This window comes from Mus caroli, unplaced genomic scaffold (genome assembly GCF_978045245.1).
Source record: "Mus caroli unplaced genomic scaffold, Mus_caroli_1 scaffold_9, whole genome shotgun sequence".
NCBI lineage: Eukaryota > Metazoa > Chordata > Mammalia > Rodentia > Muridae > Mus > Mus caroli.
In genome coordinates, this window is record NW_028227264.1 from 16,704,386 (window position 1) to 16,722,450 (window position 18,065).

Genomic DNA, 18,065 nt, shown 5'->3' on the forward strand with positions numbered 1-18,065 from the left:
TTAATATCAATGGACTCAACTCCCTGATAAAAAGACATAGACTAACAAACTGGCTACACAAACAAGACCCAACATTTTGCTGCTTACAGGAAACTCATCTCAGAGAAAAAGATAGACACTACCTCAGAATGAAAGGCTGGAAAACAATTTTCCAAGCAAATGGTATGAAGAAACAAGCTGGAGTAGCCATTCTAATATCTGATAAGATTGACTTCCAACCCAAAGTCATTAAAAAAGACAGGGAGGGACACTTCATACTCATCAAAGGTAAAATCCTCCAAGAGGAACTATCAATCCTGAATATCTATGCTCCAAATACAAAGGCAGCCACATTCATTAAAGAAACTTTAGTAAATCTCAAAGCACACATTGCACCTCATACAATAATAGTGGGAGACTTCAACACACCACTTTCACCAATGGACAGATCATGGAAACAGAAACTAAACAGGGACACAGAGAAACTAAGAGAAATTATGAATCAAATGGATCTGGCAGATATCTAGAGAACATTCTATCCTAAAACAAAAGGATATACCTTCTTCTCAGCACCTCATGGTACCTTCTCCAAAATTGACCACATAATTGGTCACAAAACAGGCCTCAACAGATACAAAAATATTGAAATTGTCCCATGCATCCTATCAGATCACCATGGACTAAGGCTGATCTTCAATAACAAAATAAATAATAGAAAGCCAACCTTCACGTGGAAACTGAACAACACTCTTCTCAATGATACCTTGGTCAAGGAAGGAATAAAGAAAGAAATTAAGGACTTTTTAGAGTTCAATGAAAATGAAGCCACAACATACCCAAACTTATGGGACGCAATGAAAGCATTTCTAAGAGGAAAACTCATAGCTCTGAGTGCCTCCAAAAGGAAACTAGAGAGAGCACACATTAGCAGCTTGACAACATACCTAAAAGCACTAGAACAAAAGGAAGCAAATTCACCCAAGAGGAGTAGACGGCAGGAAATAATCAAACTCAGGGGCGAAATCAACCAAGTGGAAACAAGAAAAACTATTCAAAGAATCAAACAATCAAGGAGCTGGTTCTTTGAGAAAATCAACAAGATAGATAAACCCTTAGCCAGACTCACTAGAGGGCACAGGGAAAGCATCCTAATTAACAAAATCAGAAATGAAAAAGGAGACATAACAACAGATCCTGAAGACATCCAAAACACCATCAGATCCTTCTACCAAAGGCTATACTCAACAAAACTGGAGAACCTGGATGAAATGGAGAAGTTCCTAGACAGATACCAGGTACCAAAGTTGAATCAAGATCAGGTTAATGATCTAAACAGCCCTATATCCCCCAAAGAAATAGAAGCAGTCATTAATAGTCTCCCAACTAAAAAAAGCCCAGGACCAGATGGGTTTAGTGCAGAGTTCTATCAGACCTTCAAAGAAGATCTAATCCCAGTTCTTCACAAACTATTCCACAAAATAGAAACAGAAGGTACTCTACCCAACTCATTCTATGAAGCCACAATTACTCTGATACCTAAACCACAAAAAGACCCAACAAAGATAGAAAACTTCAGACCAATATCCCTTATGAATATTGATGCAAAAATCCTCAATAAAGTTCTTGCTAACCAAATCCAAGAACACATCAAAACAATCATCCATCCTGACCAAGTAGGTTTCATCCCAGGGATGCAGGGATGGTTCAATATACGGAAATCCATCAACGTAATCCAGTATATAAACAAACTCAAAGACAAAAACCACATGGTCATCTCGTTAGATGCGGAAAAAGCATTTGACAAGATCCAACACCCATTCATGATAAAAGTCTTGGAAAGATCAGGAATTCAAGGCCCATACCTAAATATGATAAAAGCAATCTACAGCAAACCAGTAGCCAACATCAAAGTAAATGGTGAGAAGCTTGAAGCAATCCCTCTAAAATCAGGGACTAGACAAGGCTGTCCACTTTCTCCATACCTATTCAACATTGTACTTGAAGTCCTAGCCAGAGAAATTCGACAACAAATGGAGATCAAAGGGATACAAATTGGAAAAGATGAAGTCAAAATATCACTCTTTGCAGATGATATGATAGTATATATAAGTGACCCTAAAAATTCCACCAGAGAACTCCTAAGCCTGATAAACAGCTTCGGTGAAGTAGCTGGATATAAAATTAACTCAAACAAATCAATGGCCTTTCTCTACACAAAGAATAAACAGGCTGAGAAAGAAATTAGGGAAACAACACCCTTCTCAATAGTCACAAATAATATTAAATATCTTGGCGTGACTCTAACTAAGGAAGTGAAAGAACTGTATGATAAAAACTTCAAGTCTCTGAAGAAAGAAATTATAGAAGATCTCAGAAGATGGAAAGATCTCCCATGCTCATGGATTGGCAGGATCAACATTGTAAAAATGGCTATCTTGCCAAAAGCAATCTACAGATTCAATGCAATCCCCATCAAAATTCCAAATCAATTCTTCAACGAATTAGAAAGTGCAATCTGCAAATTCATCTGGAATAACAAAAAACCTAGGATAGCAAAAACTCTTCTCAAGGATAAAAGAACCTCTGGTGGAATCACCATGCTGGACCTAAAGCTCTACTACAGAGCAATTGTGATAAAAACTGCATGGTACTGGTATAGTGACAGACAAATAGACCAATGGAATAGAATTGAAGACCCAGAAATGAACCCACACACCTACGGTCACTTGATCTTCGACAAGGGAGCTAAAAACATCCAGTGGAAGAAAGACAGCATTTTCAACAAATGGTGCTGGCACAACTGGTTGTTAACATGTAGAAGATTGCGAATCGATCCATTCCTATCTCCTTGTACTAAGGTCAAGTCTAAGTGGATCAAGGAACTTCACATAAAACCAGAGACACTGAAACTTATAGAGGAGAAAGTGGGGAAAAGCCTTGAAGATATGGGCACAGGGGAAAAATTCCTGAATAGAACAGTAATGGCTTGTGCTGTAAGATCCAGAATTGACAAGTGGGACCTCATGAAACTACAAAGCTTCTGCAAGGCTAAAGACACCATCAATAAGACAAAAAAAAACCACCAACAGATTGGGAAAGGATCTTCACCTATCCTAAATCAGATAAGGGACTAATATCCAATATATATAAAGAACTCAAGAAGGTGGACTCCAGAAAGTCAAATAACCCCATTAAAAATGGGGCTCAGAACTGAACAAAGAATTCTCACCTGAGGAATACCGAATGGCAGAGAAGCACCTGAAAAAATGTTCAACATCCTTAATCATCAGGGAAATGCAAATCAAAACAACCCTGAGATTCCACCTCACACCAGTCAGAATGGCTAAGATCAAAAATTCAGGTGACAGCAGATGCTGGCAAGGATGTGGAGAAAGAGGAACACTCCTCCATTGTTGGTGGGATTGCAAGCTTGTACAACCACTCTGGAAATCAGTCTGGCGGTTCCTCAGAAAATTGGACATAGTACTACCGGAGGATCCAGCAATACCTCTCCTGGGCATATATCCAGAAGATGTCCCAACCGGTAAAAAGGACACATGCTCCACTATGTTCATAGCAGCCCTATTTATAATAACCAGAAGCTGGAAAGAACCCAGATGTCCCTCAACAGAGGAATGGATACAGAAATTATGGTACATTTACACAATGGAGTACTACTCAGCTATTAAAAAGAATGAATTTGGGGCTGGTGAGATGGCTCAGTGGGTAAGAGCACCCGACTGCTCTTCTGAAGGTCCGGAGTTCAAATCCCAGCAACCACATGGTGGCTCACAACCATCTGTAACAAGATCTGACTCCCTCTTCTGGAGTGTCTGAAGACAGCTACAGTGTACTTACATATAATAAATAAATAAATCTTAAAAAAAAAAAAAGAATGAATTTATGAAATTCCTAGCCAAATGGATGGACCTGGAGGGCATCATCTTGAGTGAAGTAACACAATTACAAAAGAACTCACACAATATGTATTCACTGATAAGTGGATATTAGCCCAAAACTTAGGATACCCAAGATATAAGATACAATTTGCTAAACGCATGAAACTCAAGAAGAATGAAGACCAAAGTGTGGACACTGTGCACCTTCTTAGAATTGGGAACAAAACACCCAGGGAAGGAGTTACAGAGACAAAGTTCGTAGCTGTGATGAAAGGATGGACCATTTAGAGACTGCCGTATCCAGGGATCCATCCCATAATCAGCTTCTAAACGCTGACACCATTGCATACACTAGCAAGATTTTGCTGAAAGGACCCAAATATAGCTGTCTCTTGTGAGAAGATGCCGGGGCCTAGCAAACACAGGTGTGGATGTTCACAGTCAGCTATTGGATGTATCACAGGGCTCCCAATGGAGAAGCTAGAGAAAGTACCCAAGGAGCTAAAGGGATCTGCAACCCTATTGTTGGAACAACATGATGTACTAACCAGAACCCCGGAGCTCTTGTCTCTAGCTGCATATGTATCGAAAGATGACCTAGTCGGCCATCAATGGAAAGAGAGGCCCATTGGACTTGCAAACTTTATATGCCCCAATATAGGGGAATGCCAGGGCCAAAAGAATGGGAATGGGTGGGTAGGGAAGTGGGGGGCGCTATGGGGGACTTTTGGGATAGCATTGGAAATGTAATTGAGGAAAATATGTAATAAATATATTAAAAATTAAAAAAAAAAACAAAAAATGAACAAGTAGAGGCCCCTGACTGGGATTGTGACTGCAGGCATCCAAAATATTACTTGTTTTACATGATTCACCTGAGGAAACAGGCTTGATGGTGGGAGGCCATTTTAGTTGGGACACAGAATCTGGACTCCTTCTACTTCTAGGCAGACTGACACTTGCCTTGAAGCACAAACAATCAGGCGAAGTAATGGTGAACCCAGGCTCTGCTCACTGCATCTCATCTGTCAGAACTCTCCAACACTGCACACTGTTTAGACATTGGTTATCATCAGTACCACAAGTTTATGGGAAGGAGATAGGTAAGCCATCATCTTGCATGTAGGTAATGAGTTGGATGCTTGCAGTCACAACTCTAGTCAAGGGACCTACACTTCCTCTGATGCAATAGATTAGAACTAAAGTCTTAGTATTAGCATTGATGAATGTTCATTTGACTTTTTTGTGATTACTTGTAGCATCTGAAATTCATGTATGTTGGGATCAAAAACATGATGACAGGAAGAATTAAATTGTGTCTGAAAGGACTGGTTTATAACTCTTACTTCCAGAATGACTTGATACCACTGTGTCCCGGCCAGAAAAAAAAAACCATATATATATATATATATATATATATATATATATATATATCATAAGGCATCCCTTAACTTGTTACCAGACAAAAACGCTATTTGCCAACAACAACTGAGTCTGTTAAATTTTCACTGACAAACTCCTAATAAATAATATAAGTAACATTTTTTTTGCCAAAAATAAAAGAACAAACTAAAATTAAAATACGTTATTAAAACTATATGAAAATACATTGTAAGTCATAGTTAATGCCCATTAATTTTGATGTTCTGTTGGACTCCGTTATCCCTAAGTCACTGTTATCAGCCTTCAGCTGCACATGATAAGGAGGAAAAGAGCCATACAGGTCAGCCATGAACTGTTCCTACCGGGGCCTTAAATGTATCTTTGTAATCATCTTTAAAGGGATGCATTTTGGCTAGGAGGCTGGCTCTGCAAGCCTCATGATGAGTGCAGATCACCATAGCCTACAGAAAAACTAGAGGTAGTACGCAGTTCTGTGCTCTGCTGTCTGAATTTTGGATTCTTTTTTCTTTTTCTTTTTCTTTTTCTTTTTTCTTTCTTAAAGATTTCACATGTGAGGGAAGACAGGTGACATTTTGTCTTTCTTCCTCCTTTTCATAGTAGGTGGTCTGTTGAACTGTCTGTTATAATCAAGATTGACACTCAAGATCTTTATATATTGCTTCTTCATCCTTGTAATATAGTCATAATGGCTGAAGCTCAGTGAGCATGTTTAAATTCAGCCAGGAGAAGAAGGAAATAAGGTGTAGATGATGCAGCCCAATGCTTAACCCACAGGTGTAGAGATAGCACCCATCCTATGATACCCATTACATTTTACCTAGGGATATCTGCTTCCATCCATCCACAAGAAGTACCAGGAATTATAGAGTCTGGCTGCTAAGTCCTATGCTCAGGTTACACTAGAAGAGCAATACTGGGATTTAATATAAATCTATATCATTAAGGTGTAGGGAAAAAATGTTTATTTCCCTCACACATCACTATGCTCATGGAGAAGGCCACTATAACAACAACAACAACAACAACAAAACAGATAAACAAGAAAAAAACCGCACAAGTTTGCGCAGTATAAGTTTGGTGTGGTGTGGGAACCTTTGTAATGAGAAGCCTAACGAAGCAGGTCACCGTTTTCAATGCTGTTGTAATGAAGAGTGACCAGTCACAGGAGAATGCGATTAGAGAATAAGGAAGAAAACCTAACAAGCTGGAGGATCCTATCAGGCTCCTCCTGGTTCCTCGACTCATTTCCTCAACATCTCAGAACTACTGTGAATGAGGCCCTGATGGTTTTCCCAGGAGGATGGTCTTCGTAGTCTTCAGGACTGGGCTGTTGGCTCAGATATGCAGATGCCATATTACGTGGTAGCATGTCTTGAATTCCACTAGCATGATTCTGAGAGTTCACAATTACATGTGTAAGCTTTAAACAAGAAGCTGCAGATAAGTTCTCCAAGAACCTCAGCTTGGTGTATAGCTCAGTAACAGAGCACAGGTGTTAAATAGCCCAACTTCCATCTTATCTCCCGGAAAAGGCGTGTGATCTCCTTAAGCAGGGAGCAAAAGCCAGCATTAAAATAAAGTGCAATCTGTCATATAACTTACAGTCTGACCTAGATCTAATAATAGAACCATATTAAAAACTAAGAAGAGTAGAATAGACCCCACATGACATGGCACCACCATACAGAAGAAAGGGGCTCCCAGACATGGTATGTCACTGTGAGAAACCTGTAGCTTTCACCAGACGAAATGGAAAACTTTCAAAAGTATCAGGCTGTCTTTTCCACCTAGCAACAGTGTGTATTCTTCTGGGACAGGCAGTAGGGTCTCCAGCATCTCCACGATAGCCTCCTGTCATTTACTTGTACTCTAAGACAGCCTCTAAAGATGGATAGGGTTTGAAGCCCTGTACTGTGTGAGGACATAACAACCCCACAAGAACACTGTTTCAGGGAAGTCCGTTTGTTGCTGTCAACAACAACTGTAGCAGCCTCAATAATGAACTGTGGACCACATTTTTCTAACATTTCTTTTCATATTCTTTGCTAACCACTGAGTTGTCAATTTCAGTAAAAATTTAGATTTCAAGCTAAGAAGATGGTTCAGTTGGTAAAGTACAAAGATATAGTTCCATTCCCATGACCAAACTGATGGTTCAGAAGCCTTGGAGATGCACATCTGTAATCCAGTGCTGGAGAAACAGAAGTAGAAGGAGCTATCCCTGGAACTTGCTGGTCAGCCAGTCTAGTCAAATTAGCAAGTTCTGGGGCCAGGAAGAAACTCTCAAAATAATAGTGTAGAAAAAAAATTAAGGAAGATATCTACCATCAACCTCTGGGTTCCACACAAGTGTACATATGAGCATGTACGAACATACGTACACTCACACAAACATAAGGTAGAAATTTCTGTTTCTTTGGAAAGTCAGTTAGGTTATAATGATGTTTTACTGGGCAGACAGGTGGAAGAATGTTTTGCTATAGCAAACACGTGAAAGGATATGTGAGGTTTAGAAACAATGCAAATGTGACCCCACAGCCAGGGGGAGCTCGAGCACTGGCTTACCTCGCTCCTCCTCTCAAGCCTTTGCACGGATTGATTTTTTGTATGGATTGCTGCTTCCGTGGAATCGGGCCTATTGGTGAGCCTCTTTCTTCTAGATGGAACTGCCCTTGCTGAATCATGTCTGATGTCTGCTGAGCAGAAGGAACTACAGCTGCTGACTTGTGTTTTCGGTTTTGCTAGTGGACTAGACTTAGGACATCTAAGATTGGAATCACCATAAAGAACTATTTCTAGGCAGGTCTATTTCCCCCGTACCCTAATAGCCTTTCATTTCCACTACCTCTGATGGGTGCTGGGCTAGAGGGGAGGTTGAACCCTTATTAAAGTAGGCTGTGAAAAATATATGCCTACACAATTCATGCAAACCCTTAGATTTGTTGAGACTAGGACATACATCAGTATTGAAGGTGATGGCTGTATCTACTGTAGTGCAACATCAAGAGAAGTTTTAGAGCATGAGACAGATTAGGGGAATTAGACTATGTGGTAGCTTAAGTTAGTTTTCAACAGGATGGTTTCCTGATTTGATGAAATTAAATTCTTACGATAAATTCCTATAACCTAAGGTGCGGAATACCACATGAGGAGACATGTAGAAGTGTGATCCCGAGCCACAGAGAGATCATGTGTGGTTTGTAAGTTGAACGGGCTCTCCACCATCATAGATGGCCATCTCCTAGAGAGAGAGACCCAGTCATCATATTCTGATGTGAGTAGGTGTGTACAGCATAGGCAATCAGTACAGAGTCGTTAAGGTAAAACCAGAGATAAAGCACTGAAGCACAGCTCAAATTCAGCACAATTAGATGAACCATTAACTAATTTGGACATCTAGTGAATTTTTGTATTAACTTGAAATATTCAGGATCTGTGGATGAAGCATTGAGAGGGATATGAGCTATAGCTAGGGAATATGAATTATTTGGAAACACATTAAGGCTATATTTACTATTGGAAAAATTCAGGGAAGATTAGAAAATAAACTCATTAAAAATTTTAATTCCCGTTAACAATTATAAAGAAAGAATACAGCTGGAAACCCGGTAATAATAATACATACAGGACAGGAAATTGGCTTGTGTGCCTGGGGTGGGGGTTGGGGGGGCTTTTTCCTTTCTTTCTATTTCTCCTCTGTACTGCCATTTTATGTAAATAGTTTATCTAATTCCACTCTGAGTGAAGTGACAGACTGGACTGTAGCTTAAATCAATCAGTTGGTCAGAGAGTAACATTCGAGGCCAAATGCGGAGAAAATGCACCATATGCGTTAATCCTCTAGAGCTCAGTTCAGATCCCGTCGGTGGAAAATTATGACAGGGTGCTGGCTCTCTCGTCTCCCTCGACAGTCAGGGCTCGTCCTCTGCCCTTATAAATCTGAGCTTATGTCTGGATTTGTTTGGGAAGAGAAATGAATAGCAAAGCAAAGCACACACCAGGGAAATCCAACAAGACCATCATTAATGTGCTAAATATTTCTAATATCTATCAGCCTCCTAGAGCCACGCTGCAAGCGCCCCTCATAGCAGTAAAGCTGTCTTCACCCACTGAAGCGCAGCAGATGAGGAAACATTTGCATTTGACTTCTGCTGACCAAAACTGAGGCATTAAAATGCTATCTGGGAAGTCCACCAAGACACAGAAGAGCAAAGCGGGGCTCCCCCCATCCCACCCCCTGCCCCCGGTGTCGTTCCTTACAGAAGTCCCCTTAAGAGTGCTCAGTAGGGTGTGACCATATTGCTCTCTGTAGCCATCATATGGTTTGCCCACGCAGACTCTGAATTGTTTTGTGGATGTGAAATATTGTATGTTACCCCGAGAGCGGTGGAGCCAGTGCATCCAGGAACCCGTGTTGAGACTGACAGTTACATTGTGTCTGTGAATAGCGAGAGGGCACAATCACAAACACAAACGGACCCAGACAGAAGGTCCTGACCTTTCAGAAAAAGGCTGATTGGATATGGTGTGAGCTCGCCTTCTTCTCCTCTGCAGGGCATTACACCTTTCTCAGACCACTTTCTCAGACCAGGCAGCCATAGGAAAGCTTCTCTTGGATTCTTTATGTTAAATTATTTATGGGGGGAGGGACAAAAGCCTCCTCTCCTCACATAATTTATTCCTCATACTTTTTTATATTAACATGATGCAGACATTAATAACAGAATGCTACCTTCATTAGCCCAGCATGGCATTCATTCCTACACTTCAATTTAAAAAAAAAAAAAAAAAAAAGACAAATGTCCAGATATGAGGATGATATTTAACAAATGCTTCCGAGGAAATATTATTGATGTCCCTAATAAATTACCATTTCCAATCACAGTTCACCAAAATGCCAGCTTTTTCAGGATATTAAACACTCAGCAGGGCAGATAGGTAGTTCATATCTTATATCTCGACTTGCAACAAATAAGGTTGCTAAATAATGAAGATAGAACTAATTTCCCGATGAGGCCGTGATATCATGATAAGCTAATTATAGACTGTGTTTCTGGATATCCATCTTTCAAGCTCAGCTTCTTTTACTTACATAAGCAACTATCAAATAATCACTTGAATAATCAAATACGAGGACAATATGCTGATGTGGAAATGTCTCTGTGGCCTAGCACCTAATCCACTGTGCCACTCTTTCTGATACATCACGGCTAAGCGGTAAGACAGAGGACAAAGGATGAAGCAATCATTATTTGATGTGTTTATTTATACATTATTAAATATACATGGTGAAGTGAGGTTCTGATCCTCGGGAAACTTCAATTTCTATAAATAAATTAAAAAATGCTTATTGTTAAAAATAGCTCCTCCTTATTCTTACAAACTGTTTTCCTCTTTGCGTTTCTTTTCTGATATATTTTCCTCTTTAGAACAAATGCTATCAGCCTTTCCAAGGACTCTCCCTCTCCCTCTCCCTCCTCCCCCCTCCCCCCTCCCCCTCCCCCTCCCCCTCCCCCTCTCCCTCTCCCTCTCCCTCTCCCTCTGCACTCTCCCTCTGCCCTCTCCCTCTCCCTCTCCCTCTCCCTCTCCCTCTCCCTCTCCCTCTCCCTCTCCCTCTCCCTCTCCCTCTGCCCTCTCCCTCTCCCTCTGCCCTCTCCCTCTCCCTCTGACTCTCCCCTTCCCTCTCCCTTCCCTCTCCCCTCCCCTCTCTCTTTCCCCCTCTCCTTCACCTTCTTTCTCTCCTTTTCTTTTCTCTCCCTCTCACTCTCTATCCTTCTCAAGATTTCTAGACTGCCTCTATAACTAACAAAATATTTCCTTCTACCTAATAATTTTGATTTCCACAGCTTTTTTGTTATGTAAACACGACTTATATAACACTAGATTTATAAGAAAACATTAAAATACATATAAAAGTATAGAGTGTTTGTTGTACTTCACTGCTATCTTCCGTAAACCGGAAGCCAGGACTTTAGTTCTCTTTATATTTCTGTACTCTAAGCTTTCCCCAAAGTCTAACGGTGCTTCTGGAATTTCTTACGTTTCTGTTTTACAAGTGGGAAGCGTTTTCTAAGCCAATTAGCATGCTAAAGCATGAGTTTGGTTCTGTGCTCCATTAAAGTCAACTAAATGGAGGCACTGCATGTCTTTATTTCAAAAATAAAGCTGAACAATTAAATCCCGTGTCTCTTTGCTCAGCTTTGATCCCACACAAAGCGTTTCCACTTGCTGCCTTTGGATGTAATGTTAACAAAGTCAGTAACCATCCGGCACCACGGTAACAGGCATGGCGGAATTCCTTGTTTCTGCTCAATCAGTCTGTGTTCAAACTATCAGTTTGATTTATTTGTCCACATTGACCCTTATTCACCACTTAATTATCCTCATATAATCTTTCAAGAGGCTCCTGACACAAGGAGAAAGACAATGGCTGAAGTTCTGTAAGACAACAGTTGACCTGATGGGCACAGACGAAGACCATGGGTCGACGGTTGTTTGCTGAAGAAGAAGCCACTTCTCCTGTCCGAGAGCTGTGGCCTGGGCTCCTCTCTGTGGGTGCCCGGGGCTGTCCGGTCAAGCTGTTAATCAGCCTGAGAGTGCGTGCAAGCCAGCACCCTGGGACATCCAGAGCCATTCACTCTCACGACTTCACTCACACTCCTAATTTCTTGAAATTATATTTAGAACGCAGCGGGGGGGGGGGAACTGCACTTGAATTTCTACTGCATCTTTGTCAGAGCACGGTTGCCATGAGACCGGAAATGCCTTTCCTCACGTGATGCATGAGCAGTTTCAGAAGTACATACGTGAGATGAGAAAAGGCGCTGCAGACATTGATTTGCTTAGCTTCATGGTTGATCTCGAAACACTGATCTCGTGAGTTACACTTTTAGTTGGAAGCAAATTAAGACCGTCTATACCTCGTCAGAAACACCGTTGTCAGTGACCGATTTACCTGGAAGGCACAGCTTTCTCTCAGGACTTTTGAAGCTGGACAGTGATTCTACATTCACAGCTGCTAAAATTCAAAATAAATAAATGATAGTTTGAAACACAGACAGCAGTCATTAACATTTACCAAAAAACAATAGCGTGAAAAGCATAATTTTACATTTATGAAGTAATTTCTTATAAAAATTTGAAAATCTCTCCTGGCAAGTTGAGCTTCATTTCACTTGGCTAAACCATAATATTGTCAAAATTGTACCTATTTATTTTACAACATATACCCAAGCTCAATTTGCCACTCCCTCTCTTATTCATCTATGGAATTCTGGTCTCCATGGTTACTGGTGTAATTGACATCAGCCTAACTGTGCCCATACATTAAAAATGGTGCATCAGCACAGGGTAGACCAAACACTAGAAAAACACCTAAGAATCACTGACCCTACACAGTCTCCATGTCCTGGTGGTGTTTAGCATTTGTGTCTTGACGTTTTTGTTCTTTGTGATGGGTACATGTTCTATCACAAAGGTTGCCACACAGAGACAACCTTGTAAGAAGTGGATTAATGGCAGATGGCAAGTTCAAAACAAAATATACTAGGCAACTGTAATAGTTACTTGGTAAGGTTTTGCTGCTTTTCCTGTAATTAAGACCCTAGGAAGCATTTCCAGAAATCAGTGTGAAAGCCGCCATCTTGTATATAGCACAGCCCTGAGAAAATCTGAAATCCCCATCTAGTGGCCAATGATGTTCTGTGTGGTTGGCTGTGAAGTTGGTGAGTATTTAAGGCCCCTAGCTTCCCTGGGCATCCCGTTCAAATGTGTTACTTTCGATGACAGCTCACATGAATAGTCCCGGGAACGCAGCGGGTGTATCTGAGTGCTTGATCCGGTGAAAACACTGTGAGCCTACAACCCTGCACACCCAGGTTAGATGAAGCAGATTCAGTTTTGTCAGTTCTTCTCTCTGTATAATTCATAACATGTTCCAGACCTTAAAGAATACATGCAGGTCTTCCAGCTTGGACATTATATGATTTTAAAACCTTGATGCTGAAATTAAAATTCTTGATGCTGAAAAAACACAGAGAGAAGAAGAATCAAGAAGGGAAGCAGGTGGCAGTTTGGCCTCCATGCTGTCCCTTAGACCGGTCCACCCTCCTTCTACTGGCTCCATCCTTTGCTGCCACTGATAAATCCATTCCATGTGCTATGCACCTGGATCACATGGGCTAAGATCTACCAAGAGCTCCTGGCCAATAGCAGGGCATCACTGGGAAGGTGATGAAATCAGAATCATGCATTAAGGGTGGTTCCAACAGAAATCCTGCTCCAAAAAAGGACCTGGGGCTACTTTCTCTAAAAAACACCTGATTTCAATCTGCATGTTGCTTTGTTACCCCTTTCCTTTCAACCACTAGCTACGTTGAAAGTCTATGTCCAGCTCTTGCATGGCCAACGATGAAGCATGAAATACTAACATAGATAAATTCCACGATGAAAAAGAATAGTTGAGCACAGCAAGAAGGGTGTCCTCTCTTCAACACACTGCACCAGTCCCTGTCCCAACTTGTCTCCCAGCCAACAGAATTAGTGTGATCCTTACCAAGGACACAAGAAGGAACTGGACTGCTGAGATAACTCCAAAATCATGGGGGTATTTGTGCCATTGTGGCCATGGTTAACACTTTGCTAGGCTTGTCTTTGATAAGAGCAGAAGTTGGAGATGGTTCACCTTGATCCTCCTGAGAAAACATGAATAAATATCACTTGATCTCCTGTGTTGGTTGAAGCTTTGAGAAGTGTATTTGGTACCTTTAAAGCATATCAAATACCTTTCTCTTCTTAACACCTCTAGACTCTTGAAAAGGACTGTTTTTCAAGAATTACAGTTAGCTTATATGGAAATGGGGACCTAGACTCTTAGGAAGTCTGTACAGAGAACAGCACACCTGTTATGAAGAATGCAATCTACAAACAGCTTTCCTTTTGATCCAGTTCTGTGTGTGAGTCTACAAGTTAGTCTCAAGTTAATGTAGAACTTGGTGCTGCAAGCACTTTGAACAAAAGGACATCGGAAAGCATCAGAAGCCAGGACTCTCAATCTCGCTCCTGTAATTTGTCCTCCTGTAAAGCAAGCCACAGAAAGCAGAATTCCTCTTCCCCAGGGAGATCACTCCTCTCTGCTTTGTCCCTTACGGTCGGTCCCTCTTTCCTGAGGAGTCCCGCTCTGTGTCTAGAAGAAATGCCACAGAGAAGTCAAAGAGAATCTGAGCCACAGGAGTTGCTGGCTTTCAATCTCAGATCACACTCTAGCTCCAGACCACACTGTTGTGTTCAGTTACATTATCATGTGAGTGCCTGGTCCTCATGAGTGCCTGGTCCTCGTCAGCCCTACCTAGGAAAAATGGACAATGCTCCCTGGGCTTTTTAATTGTCATTTCTGAAGACCATCACTTTGGGTCATGCAAAACTTTGGCTAAGTAAACTTTCAATGTTTTTCTCTTGTCCACCTATGTTCTGAGTAGTACTGGCCATGACTCTTACAATAAGGAAAACATACTTTTGTGGCCTTATATATAATACCTGTGAATCTGGTGCCACCATCCTTTCAAGGGTGAACTGTCTTACACTCAGGTGAAGTCATCAGAATTCAGACATTGGTCTGCCATTCATAGTTCTCTCCACCCCAAGCTCTCTATATCACCTCACTTAGCCACTGCTTATCCCTAGCTGGCTACTGTGGCAAAAGGTTAATCACAAACATAGGTGTTTATAGGGAATAATATGATGGGAGTAACTACATGTGGGTGAAAAAGAAATGAAAAGTAATGGCGACACAGAGCTTGTGATTATCCTGCAATTGGGATGGGAAACAAACAAAGGGGTCAGAATTCTGGCTGTCGACACAGGAAGAAAAGCAGACTGCTGGCTGGAAATATTAATCTGATCTTGGATGCTGGTCATAGAGGCTCAAACCTGTAAATTCTAACACTCAGGAAGCTGAGGCAAGAGGATTGACAAGAGTTCTAGGCCAGTTCTAGGCTACGGTGAAACCAACCAACCAACCAACCAACCAACCAAATAAACAAACCTGTTCTATTAGGAAGTTGACAGTTGTTGCCTCAGAGAGCATGTGGCAGTGTCTGCAGACAGTGAGGAAGAGCATGTCACTGCATCTGGTGTGACATGGCCAAGGGTCCTGTAAACATCCTAGAATGCACATAGAATGTACACACAGAGCAGCTGCCTACAACAAAGAAATTTCCAGGCCCAAGCGTCAGCTGCGCTTTAGAGCAGAACTCCACTGAGGAAGCCCGTCTTCTTTCCTTGCATGGTTATTTCCCAGTAACATGCTTGAGACTTTCTGGCAATAGTGACAGACAGAAATGTGCTTAGAACACTAATTCATAATTGTGAGGTGATTGCAATATTTCTAGAATGGGAAATCAGATATTTAAATGCACATGACTCTAAAGATTGGTATAAAAGAAATAATTAACATCCAAAGTATCTATGACTCTTAAATCACAAAACTACTACTAAATGTTAAATATTGGGCTAAAATACAGAGCACATTTCCTCTTTTAATGAAGAGAATTCTTTCTGTAAATTACTAGAACTCTTAAGGAGTTGGAACAAGTACTATGCAAAATAGACCAGGCGCCACAGAGTATGGTACAGGAACACTGGGACGAGCTTGTGATTGCACTAAGCCAGGTCTCTGCTCAGTGACTGTATTGTGTTCAGGTCTCAACCCTCTTCATAAAATGATACTGGGTCCAGATGAAATGCCACAAGGGCATCCTACAAAAAAAGGGGTAGATTTAATATAGTTTAATCACATGTGTAAAAGCAAAACAATTTGGGGGGGGCATATTCGTTAAATGAAATACAAAAACTCTAACTTGCTCATTGAAAACTAAGTACTTGTAGAGGAAACAAAAACACTTCGTTTTCTTATTCTGCAGGAGTATTTTTAATATAATAAGACACCGAGACTGTGTTTAGCTCAAAGTCTATATGGTTGACTCCAAAGTTCAAAGTTGCTTTGTTAGATGTAAGCCTCTGTCCCTGGATGGACAGGCTTCTGTCTCTTAGGAAAGAAAATTAAGTTGTATTTTCCATGTGGTGGTTCCTGAATGCAGAATTTTAGATCCCCTTTAATAAAACACGTGGCTGTGTAAAATTTTATGTTAGTAACGGTGATGGAAAGAACATTGATTTATTATTATTATTATCATTATTATTATTATTATAGAAAATTTATGATCACAAATTCAGCATCTATCAAAGAGTTTGGCCACAGTGCACCAAAAAAGCCTTCACCTACTGGGCAATGTTACGACAGGGCAAGATAAAAGCAAAGCTGGTTCCCTTCTTCCCATCACAACAAAAAGGTTGATAAAGCACACACTTGATATCAAACAGAGCTTCCTGCTGGCTTCAGTTACCTGGGAGTCTGGAGCCTGTGGTTTGAGTAATGTTCTGTCTACAATGCCTGTGGCAGCAGAAGTGTAGAGAGAATGCCGGGCTTCCAGCCGGCTAAGCTGAGCGAGTGCCTGACCAGCCGGCTGAGCGAGCTACAACTTCAGACTCATTCTTTATTCTTCATCAGAAACGATAGCAAATGTGTTAAAAGAAAAAAAAAGTATTCACCAATCTTCTGATGTTGCCTTTTTTGGTGCTAAGAACTGTGTAGCAGAGGTGATCCGCCCTTGAACTACCTTCCAGGGTCATGTAAGTTTGCAAAAGAACTGAAAAGGAAGAGTTTTGCATAGTTCCTCTTGAAAACAAATGTTTTTTTTTTGTTTTATTTTTGTTTGTTTGTTTGTTTGTTTGTTATTGTGGAAAATTCCTGAAGAAATAAGATAGAGGTTGCTGGGGTGGGCACTGCAGATGATCAGGTGAAAACAGAACCAAACAGCGCACGCATGTGCAGCATAAGTGCAAACATTGTAACTTTTATCTCTTTGATTCTGAGAAATTTTGTCAAAGTAATGACATGTTAATATTTTAAAACTCTATATTTTGGTATGCAATAGAACATTTATCCTAGAGTCCGTAAGAATGATTTTTAAAAATATGAATGCTTATATCAGTACTAAAGAGGACTCTGCTTGAATCCTCAGGTACTTATCTCATTTTCAAGTGTATCAGTTGAAAAGATTACATAATAGGTGCTCTGAGTGGACACATAATTTTCTCACCATTTCTAAACATTCCTACCAAAAGTATAACATTTAGCTGCCTCCCAAACGGTGGAAATGCATATGTAGATCTGCGACTTACAAACTGTGTTTTGAGAAACGCTTGTGAGGGAACGCTGCAGCTGCTGATAGGTTAACCTTTGATTAAAGGAAGAAGACAAAGAAAATTTTGGCATGACTGAAACAGAGTGGTGGAAGCCCCAGAGAATGACCACCAGGGGGCAGCATCCTCAAGCGGTTGTGATGGGGTGAGGCGCCCCACCTCTCCGAAGGTTGTTGGTTAGCTCCACCTATTTAGAACCAGAACTGTTTTCTGATTTCCAAGTTAAAAAAAAAAAAAAAAAAAAAAAAAAAACCTAAGTACAAAAACATGTGTCCCCACCCCCAATGTGAAACGGACGAAATTCAAAAGCAAAAATAATACTTTATGGAGCTCAGCATGTACCCTACATCGTTCTGAGCGATGTACATGGATCAAGCAGCTGCCATGACAACCTTGCAGTGTAAACACTGTTGCTAGTACATTAAAATCACGTGTGCATTTATAAGATGTATTGTCTATGATTTTTAATTGAAATTTACAGATGAGGAAACCGGGACACAGAAGTTTATCACGTGCTCATGC